General features: G+C 36.6%; 1 non-coding gene across 1 annotated transcript; it reads right to left on the bottom strand.

Moving 5' to 3' along the window:
* Nucleotides 1–2588: 2588 nt before the first annotated feature.
* Nucleotides 2589–2692, bottom strand: LOC112718909 (small nucleolar RNA R71). The gene has a single exon (XR_003161235.1). It is a non-coding gene; the product is annotated as a small nucleolar RNA R71 (small nucleolar RNA).
* Nucleotides 2693–9078: the final 6386 nt, after the last annotated feature.

Genomic DNA, 9078 nt, shown 5'->3' with positions numbered 1-9078 from the left:
ATTGAGAACCGACAGATGATTAGCCGTGCTGTGACAGAGCATAGGAACGTTTTCACTGAGAGGATGGGATGTAGCCATTAGCAACGGTGATGCCCTACATACAGCTTGCCATGGAAAGGAGTAAGAAGGATTGAGTTGAAGCAGTGGGAGAGCAGGCGTCCTTGAGCCATACAGTATCTCCATTCGCTTATCTGAAATTCCCACCAATGAATCTGCATGAGTACTCTATCCCTTTTATTATTTCTATTTTCTTATCTTTATTTTCGAAAACCCATAAACAGATTTAATCTGCCTAACTGAGATTTACAAGGTGACCATAGCTTGCTTCATACCAACAATCTCTGTGGGATCGACCCTTACTCACGTAAGGTTTATTACTTGGACGACCCAGTACACTTGCTGGTTAGTTGAACGGAGTTGTGAATTCAACTGGTGTCACAATAATAATTTCATACAACTTAAAGAATAGTGATCACAATTTCGTCCACCAAGTTTTTGGCGCCGTTGCCGGGGATTGTTCGAGTATGGACAACTGACGGTTCATCTTGTTGCTTAGATTAGGTAATTTTCTTTTCAAAAATCCTTTTCAAAAATTTTTCCTTTCTTTTTCGTTTTTGCAAACTTTATTTTCGAAAAAAAAATCAATAAAAATACAAAAAAATTAGAAAAACATAAAAATCAAAAATATTTTGTGTTTCTTGTTTGAGTCTTGTGTTAATTTTAAAGTTTGGTGTCAATTGCATGCTTTAAAAATTTTTTCTTGCATTTTTCGAAATTCTCATGCATTCATAGTGTTCTTCATGATCTTCAAGTTGTTCTTGACAAGTCTTCTTGTTTGATCTTGATGATTTCTTGTTTTGTGTCTTTTCTTGTTTTTTATGTGCATCTTTGCATTCATATTTTTCATGCATTAAAGATTTCTAAGTTTGGTGTCTTGCATGTTTTCTTTGCATTAAAAATTTTTCAAAAATATGTTCTTGATGTTCATCATGATCTTCAAAGTGTTCTTGGTGTTCATCTTGACATTCATAGCATTCTTGCATGCATTCATTGTTTTGATCTAAAAATTTCATGCATTGAGTATTTTTGTTGTTTTTCTCTCTCATAATTAAAAATTCAAAAATAAAAAAAATATCTTTTCCTTATTTCCCTCCAAATTTTCGAAATTTTGGGTTGACTTGGTCAAAAATTTTTAAAAATTAGTTGTTTCTTACAAGTCAAGTCAAAATTTCAATTTTAAAAATCTTATCTTTTCAAAATCTTTTTCAAAAATCATATCTTTTTCATCTTTTATATAATTTTCGAAAATTTCAAAAATTATTTTTCAAAATATTTTCAAAATCTTTTTCTTATCTTTTTTATCAAATTTTCGAAAATTAGCTAACAATTAATGTGATTGGTTCAAAAATTTGAAGTTTGTTACTTTCTTGTTAAGAAAGGTTCAATCTTTAAGTTCTAGAATCTTATCTTGTAGTTTCTTGTTAATTGAGTCCTTTTAAAAAATTAAATCTTTTTCAAAATATCTTTTTATTAAAATTTTTATCTTATCTTTTTATCTTTTATCTTATCTTTTTCAAAAATTTTATCTTTTTCAAAATTTGATTTCAAAATATCTTATCTAACTTCTTATCCTCTTATCTTTTTCAAAATTTGATTTCAAATCTTTTTCAATCAAACTAACTAACTTTTTGTTGTTTCTTATCTTTTTCAAAACCACCTAACTACTTTTCCCTCTCTAATTTTCGAAAATTCTCCCTCCCTTTTTCAAAAATTCTTTTTGTTTTAAATTTTAATTTTAATTATATTTTGTCTTTGATTTTCGAAAATTACTAACCTCTTTTTCAAAAATTATTTTCGAAATCTTCCTTCTCTTTTCTTCTTCTATTTAATTATTTAATTACTAACACTTCTCTTCACCTTTCTTCATCCAAAAATCCGAATCCCCATCTCCATTATTCTAACCCCTTTCTTCTTCTACTAACATAAGGGAATCTCTATACTGTGACATAGAGGATTCCTCTTTCTTTTCTTGTTTTCTTCTCTTTCATATGAGCAGGAACAGGGAAAAAGGCACTCTTGTTGAAATTGATCCAGAACCTGAAAGGACTCTGAAGAGAAAATTAAAAGAAGCTAAATTACAACAATCCAGAAACAACCTTTCAGAAATTTTTGAACAAGAGAAGGAGATGGCAGCCGAAAATAATAATAATAATAATGCAAGGAGAATGCTTGGTGACTTCACAAAGCCAACATCCAAGTTTGATGGAAGAAGCATCTCCATTCCTGCCATTGGAGCCAATAACTTTAAGCTTAAGCCTCAACTGGTTGCTTTAATGCAACAAAACTGCAAGTTTTATGGACTTCCATCTGAAGATCCTTATCAGTTTTTAACTGAGTTCTTGCAGATCTGTGAGACTGTAAAGACAAATGGAGTTAATCCTGAAGTCTACAGACTCATGCTTTTCCCTTTTGCTGTAAGAGACAGAGCTAGAATATGGTTGGATTCACAATATAAGGATAGCCTGGACTCCTGGGATAAGCTGGTCACTGCCTTCTTAGATAAATTCTTTCCTCCTCAAAAGCTGAGCAAGCTGAGAGTGGATGTTCAAACCTTCAAGCAAAAAGATGGTGAATCCCTCTATGAAGCTTGGGAAAGATACAAGCAGTTGACCAAAAGATGTCCATCTGACATGTTTTCAGAATGGACCCTATTAGATATATTCTATTATGGTCTCTCTGAATTTTCGAAAATGTCATTGGACCATTCTGCAGGTGGATCTATTCACCTGAAGAAAACGCCTGAAGAGGCTCAAGAACTCATTGACATGGTTGCAAACAACCAGTTCATGTACACCTCTGAGAGGAATTCCGTGAATAATGGGATACCTCAGAAGAAAGGAGTTCTTGAAATTGATGCTCTGAATGCCATATTGGCTCAGAACAAAATGTTGACTCAACAGGTCAACATAATCTCTCAAAATCTGAATGGATTGCAGCATGCATCCAACAGTACTAGAGAGGTAGCTTCTGAAGAAGCTTATGATCCTGAGAACCCTGCCATGACAGAAGTTAATTACATGGGTGAACCTTATGGAAACACCTATAACCCATCATGGAGAAATCACCCAAATTTCTCCTGGAAGGATCAACAAAAGCCTCAACAAGGCTTTAACAATGGTGGACGCAATAGGCTGAGCAATAGTAAGCCATATCCATCATCTTCTCAGCAACAGACAGAGAATTCAGAACAAAACACTTCTAATTTAGCCAATATTGTCTCTGATCTGTCAAAAGCCACTTTCAGTTTCATGAATGAAACAAGATCCTCCATTAGAAATTTGGAGGCACAAGTGGGTCAGCTGAGTAAGAAAGTCATTGAAACTCCTCCCAGTATTCTCCCAAGCAATACAGAAGAGAATCCAAAAGGAGAGTGCAAGGCCATTGATTTAGTCAAAGTGGCCGAATGCACTAGGGAGGAGGAGGACAAAAATCCTAGTGAGGAAGACCTCCTGGGACGTCCTTCAAGCAAGAAGGAGTCTCCTATTAAGGATCAAGAGGAATCTGAGGCTCATATAGAGACCATAGAGATTCCATTAAATCTCCTTCTGCCATTCATGAGCTCTAAAGACTATTCTTCCTCTGAAGAGGATGAAGATGTAACTGGAGAGCAAGTTGCTCAATACTTAGGAGCTATCATGAAGCTGAATGCCAAGTTGTTTGGTAATGAGACTTGGGAAAGTGAACCTCCCTTGCTCATTAGTGAACTAGATACTTGGATTCAGAAAACTCTACCTCAAAAGAAACAAGATCCTGGCAAGTTCTTAATACCTTGTACCATTGGCACCATGAGCTTTGAAAAAGCTCTATGTGATCTGGGGTCAGGGATAAATCTTATGCCACTCTCTGTAATGGAGAAGCTGGGGATCATTGAGGTACAACCTGCCTTGTTCTCATTGCAATTGGCAGATAAGTCATTGAGACAAGCTTATGGAATAGTAGAGGACGTGCTAGTAAAGGTTGAAGGCCTTTACATCCCTGCTGATTTCATAATCCTAGACACTAAGAAGGAAGAGGATGATTGCATCATCCTGGGAAGACCCTTCCTAGCCACAGCAGGAGCTGTGATAGATGTCAACAGAGGTGAATTAGTCCTTCAATTGAATGGAGACTACCTTGTGTTTAAGGCACATGGCCACCCCTCTGTGACAAAAGAGAGTAAGCATGAAGAGCTTCTCTCAGTTCAGAGTCAAGAAGAGCCCACACAGTCAAACTCTAAGTTTGGTGTTGTGAGGCCACAACCAAACTCTAAGTTTGGTGTTCAAACTCCATATCCAAACTCTAAGTTTGGTGTTGGGACCACACTAACATTGACCTGATCACCTTGTGGCTCCATGAGAGCCACTGTCAAGCTATTGACATTAAAGAAGCGCTTGTTGGGAGGCAACCCAATTTTATTTATCTAATTTTATTTTATTTTGTTTCTTTTTTATTTTTGTGTTTAATTAGGTACATGATCATGAGGAGTCACGAAAAAATCAAAAAAATTAAAAACAGAGTCAAAAACAGAAGAAAAAAAATTGTTCACCCTGGAGGTAACGCAGACTGGCGTTCAACGCCAGTAAGATGCATCTGGCTGGCGTTCAACGCCAGAACAGAGCACCATTCTGGCGCTGAACGCCAGAAACAAGCAACATCCTGGCGCTGAATGATGCGCTATAACTGGGTATAGCTACGATTTAGGAAATTGCACAATCGGCAAAAATTCCTTCCGGCAAGTGCACCGGTTATCGTCAAGTAAAAACTCACAATAGAGTGAGGTCGAATCCCACAAGGATTGGTTGAATGAGCAATTCGAATTAGAAGTATGATTAGTAGAGCAGAATCAAGAATTGGGTTTGAATTGCATAAAGTAAATTGGCGGGAAATGTAAATTGCAAGGAATTGAAACGACTGAATCTTAAATTGTGAGAATTAAAGTGCGAGAAGTTAAATTGCTGAAATTAAAAGGGAATTGGGGTGATTGCATAAATTGAAATTGCTGAATGTAAATAGAAAGTGTATATCAGAGATGGGGAGTTCATTGGGTGTTAGGAGATATTGAGATCTCCGAATCAAAACATTTTATATCTTCCTCAACCAATGCATTCATTGAATTTTGCTTGGCAATCTTATATGATTGGATCCCAATCCCTTGGCTCACCAATTCTCTCTAAAAACAAACAAATTCCCAATCCCTTGGTTTAAATGTTCATAAGAAGAGATGAAGCTCGATCACTAATTATACCACACAATTTCATGGACCACAATTTGGTAGGATTACATGTCACAATATCCATCCAAACCCCAATCCAATTCACTGTGAGAAAGCTTCTCTAGCATGAATCCATCATTCCTTTCCCAAGGTTCCGAAGGATTCCAATTATGGGTAGTTTCTTTCCCAAGACAACTACCCAATGGAATTAGATCGAGAAGCTTTCTAACAAAATTCAAGAGAAAAGATTGAAGAAGAAGATAAAACTATTATTGATTCATTGAATTACAATAGAGCTCCCTAACCCAATGAAAGGGGTTTAGTGAGTCATAGCTCTCAATTCAATTACAGTATGAAAAATTCTCAAGTGTCCAAGAGTCCTAACTAACTTCAATTCTATCCTATTTATACACTTTCTAAATTGAGCTTCTGTTGTGTTTCTTGGGCTTTGAGGCCTTTCCTTGATTTCCTTTTGCTTTAGGCTTATGGTCCATAATCTTGATGAGGCTGTGATCCAATTCTGTAACATTCATTGAGCAAACTTAGTGATAAACAAGTAATGACACAAGACTCAACAATTTGAAGTTCCAGACTCATCAATTCTTCAGGCTCAATCCCATAAACCATGATATTCAATTGGGTTTCATGCCATAATAAGTTTGAGTTAATCTTTGTGCTCAATTGCTAACTTAAACTTCAATATAATTGGCCCAGAAACCTTTTCAAATGGTGGTGTTTAAGTTTAAGTTTAAGTTTCAGTTTAAGGTCAAACTAAAACTTAAACGTGGAATTGGAAGAAAGCAACCCAGGGGTGTGCATTGTCGAGCACGTTTAACCTCCAGTTTAAGGTTAAACTGGAGGTTAAACTTGGAAATGAAGAAAGCACACCCTGGAGGCAATTTGGGTCGACCACGTTTAACCTCCAGTTTGAGGTTAAACTGGAGGTTAAACTTGGAAATGAAGAAAACACCCTGGAGGAGAAAAGCCATCGAACACGTTTAACCTCCAGTTTGAGGTCAAACTGGAGGTTAAACGTGGAATGAAGAAATCACACCCTGGAGGCAGAAAATGGTCGAACACGTTTAACCTCCAGTTTGAGGTCAAACTGGAGGTTAAACGTGGAAATGCTTCTTGGTGAGGAGCAAGTGTCGAACACGTTTAACCTCCAATTTGAGGTCAAACTGGAGGTTAAACGTGGAATGCTTCCTTGGTTCAAATCATTATTCTGGCGTTTAACCTCCAGTTTAAGGTTAAACTGGAGGTTAAACGTGGAATGCTTCTTGGTGCCCTTTTCTCATTCTGGCGTTTAACTTCCAGTTTGAGGTCAAACTGGAGGTTAAACGCCAGTTACAGCATTTCCTCTCTTCTCATGATTTTGGCGTTTAAGCTCCAGTTTAACCTTAAACTGGAGCTTAAACGTCCCATTTGATATTCAAGCTTCCTTTATTGATTTTGTTGCTTCCTTGCCTAGCCTCTTCTTCCCTGAAATCATCCAAACAATTGCATCAAAGTCTTGCAAAATTTCATGAGAATTCATCCATTCATAGCATTCAAGTATTATCACTAAAAACTCATGGAATTTGCATCAAATTCATAATGTTTTGGATGGTTCATTGCTTTGTTGTTCATTTAACCATTCTTGGTTACTTTAAGCTCAAGAAAATGCATAAAACAACTAAAACTAAAAGAAAAATGCTAGTGAAACTAGCCTAAGATGTCTTGACATCACAACACCAAACTTAATACTTGCTTGTCCCTAAGCAAGTCCTGAGTTATTTGAGAAGAAAGTATGAAACAAAAAGCAATTACATTGGCTATATTAGCAAGCACTTGAAGTTCATCAGAAGGGTTTTATGCAGAAAGTTGCAGCATCACTTTTTCATTTTGATCAGGTAAGATTATCACTTTTTCATTGCATCCATCAAACACTGCTATGGCCTCTTGTTCTTCTTATGTCTTTGGCACTGTTTCCTTTCTTTGTTTTTTTCTTTTTCTTAGAGCTCTTTGCTCCTTGTTTGCTCAGTGTCGTGTGTTGCACAAGCCTTTGGCATTTTCTTTTTCTTATTAGTGCCTTACACATATCCACTACAGGCATTTTAGTTCACATTTCTTCTTGAGACATTGGTGCCCAGCACCTCTTTGTGTAACTAAATGTTTTGTAGCTAGGTTACTCTTGATAATGGACTTTTGGTTGATAATCCCGGGTTAGTTAACCCAAGTTACCAAGTGTTGAAACACTCCACAGAACCTATTCATCCAAGCAGATCCTAGTACATAAACACCACAGGCATATGTCTCAGAAGTTCAAACCATTGATGCCTAGCTTATTTTCTCAATTTTTTTACTTTTTGGTTGCCCTTTTCAGTGGCTTTTTCTTCTTCTTTTTCTTTCTTTCTCATGGCCAAAGACATTTATTCATCAAGATCCATAGACAGTATTTAACTTCTACACAAAAATGATAATTCTACACTCAATTTCCAGTGAGCTAACTAAACAATCAAGCATGCATACCACCACTTAATTCTACTTGATTTGTCACTAATTGAGCCAAGTTACTTTCGTTCAAACTTTTCTTTTATTTTTGGAAACAGAACAAGCATGGCAAGCATTTGTTTAAGAAGGTGAAGTTATATCCAAACATCTAGGCATTCACTTTATTCAAAGCAATAAACAGACAATCATACTAAAAACTTCACAATCCAGAAAGATTCAACAATTACAGTTTAAACCAGAACAAGCATGCTTTTGTTTGCCTTTTAAAGAATAGTCAAGGAACAACACCACCTTGTGAAATTTCTTGTTTTCTCCTTGTTGCTAGGAAACAAGTTGATTTCTCCTTCTTCTCCCAGTTGTTGCTTCATGTTCTTTCTAAGATCCTTGTTTCCTTTCCTGCAAAGAGTGATGAAGTTGCTTGCTTCTCAAGCACTTGAGTGGTTAGCTTAACTATGTATGGGCAAGTGTCTGAGTCTTAAATTGGTGTGTGAACACCAAACTTAGTTTCTTACTTACTCTTCTGCTCTTTGAATCCTTGAATTCTCCTTGGAATGAAGTTGCTGCTAAGGATTTTAAGCATTTCTGTGATTGCTTAGAACTGGTTGTTCCTTTCATATAATTCAAAAGTTGTTGTGTTCAAGTGATCTATATGGTGGAACACCAAACTTAGAGTCACACATTTCCTTTGAATTATTGATCCACAAATTCATTGTTTGGTGTGAAACACCAAACTTAATTCCTTGCAATGCACAGAAACTACTTCACCTTTTTATTGAAACAAATAAAAGAAATAGCAAAGGAATGTTACCTCAGGTTGGGTTGCCTCCCAACAAGCGCTTCTTTAACGTCATTAGCTTGACGGTCAGCTTCCTTAGTTGAGGTGATATTTAACCTTGTCCTTCTCCTCCACATCTCCCAAGTAATGTTTGAGTCTTTGACCATTCACAGTGAAGGTTCGTTGTGACTTTTCTTCCATGATTTCTACTTGTCCATATTGGGAGACTTTGGTGACAAGGAATGGTCCAGACCACCTTGATTTTAGCTTCCCTGGAAATAGCTTCAGCCTAGAATTGTAGAGCAATACTTTTTGTCCCTCTTCAAATTTCCTTGGGGCTATGTTGCTGTCATGTTTCTTCTTTGCTCTTTCTTTGTAAATTTTGGCATTCTCATAAGCTTCAGTTCTGAATTCTTCCAGCTCTTGAATTTGCAACATCCTTCTTTCTCCAGCAGCTTTGCTGTCCAAGTTCAAGAGTTTCAAGGCCCAGAATGCCTTGTGCTCCAACTCCAGTGGCAAATGGCAAGCTTTCCCATATACTAGTTGGTAGGGAGACATT

Source organism: Arachis hypogaea, chromosome 10, assembly GCF_003086295.3.
Source record: "Arachis hypogaea cultivar Tifrunner chromosome 10, arahy.Tifrunner.gnm2.J5K5, whole genome shotgun sequence".
Taxonomy (NCBI): domain Eukaryota; kingdom Viridiplantae; phylum Streptophyta; class Magnoliopsida; order Fabales; family Fabaceae; genus Arachis; species Arachis hypogaea.
This window is presented reverse-complemented; position numbering and strand designations above follow the sequence as displayed.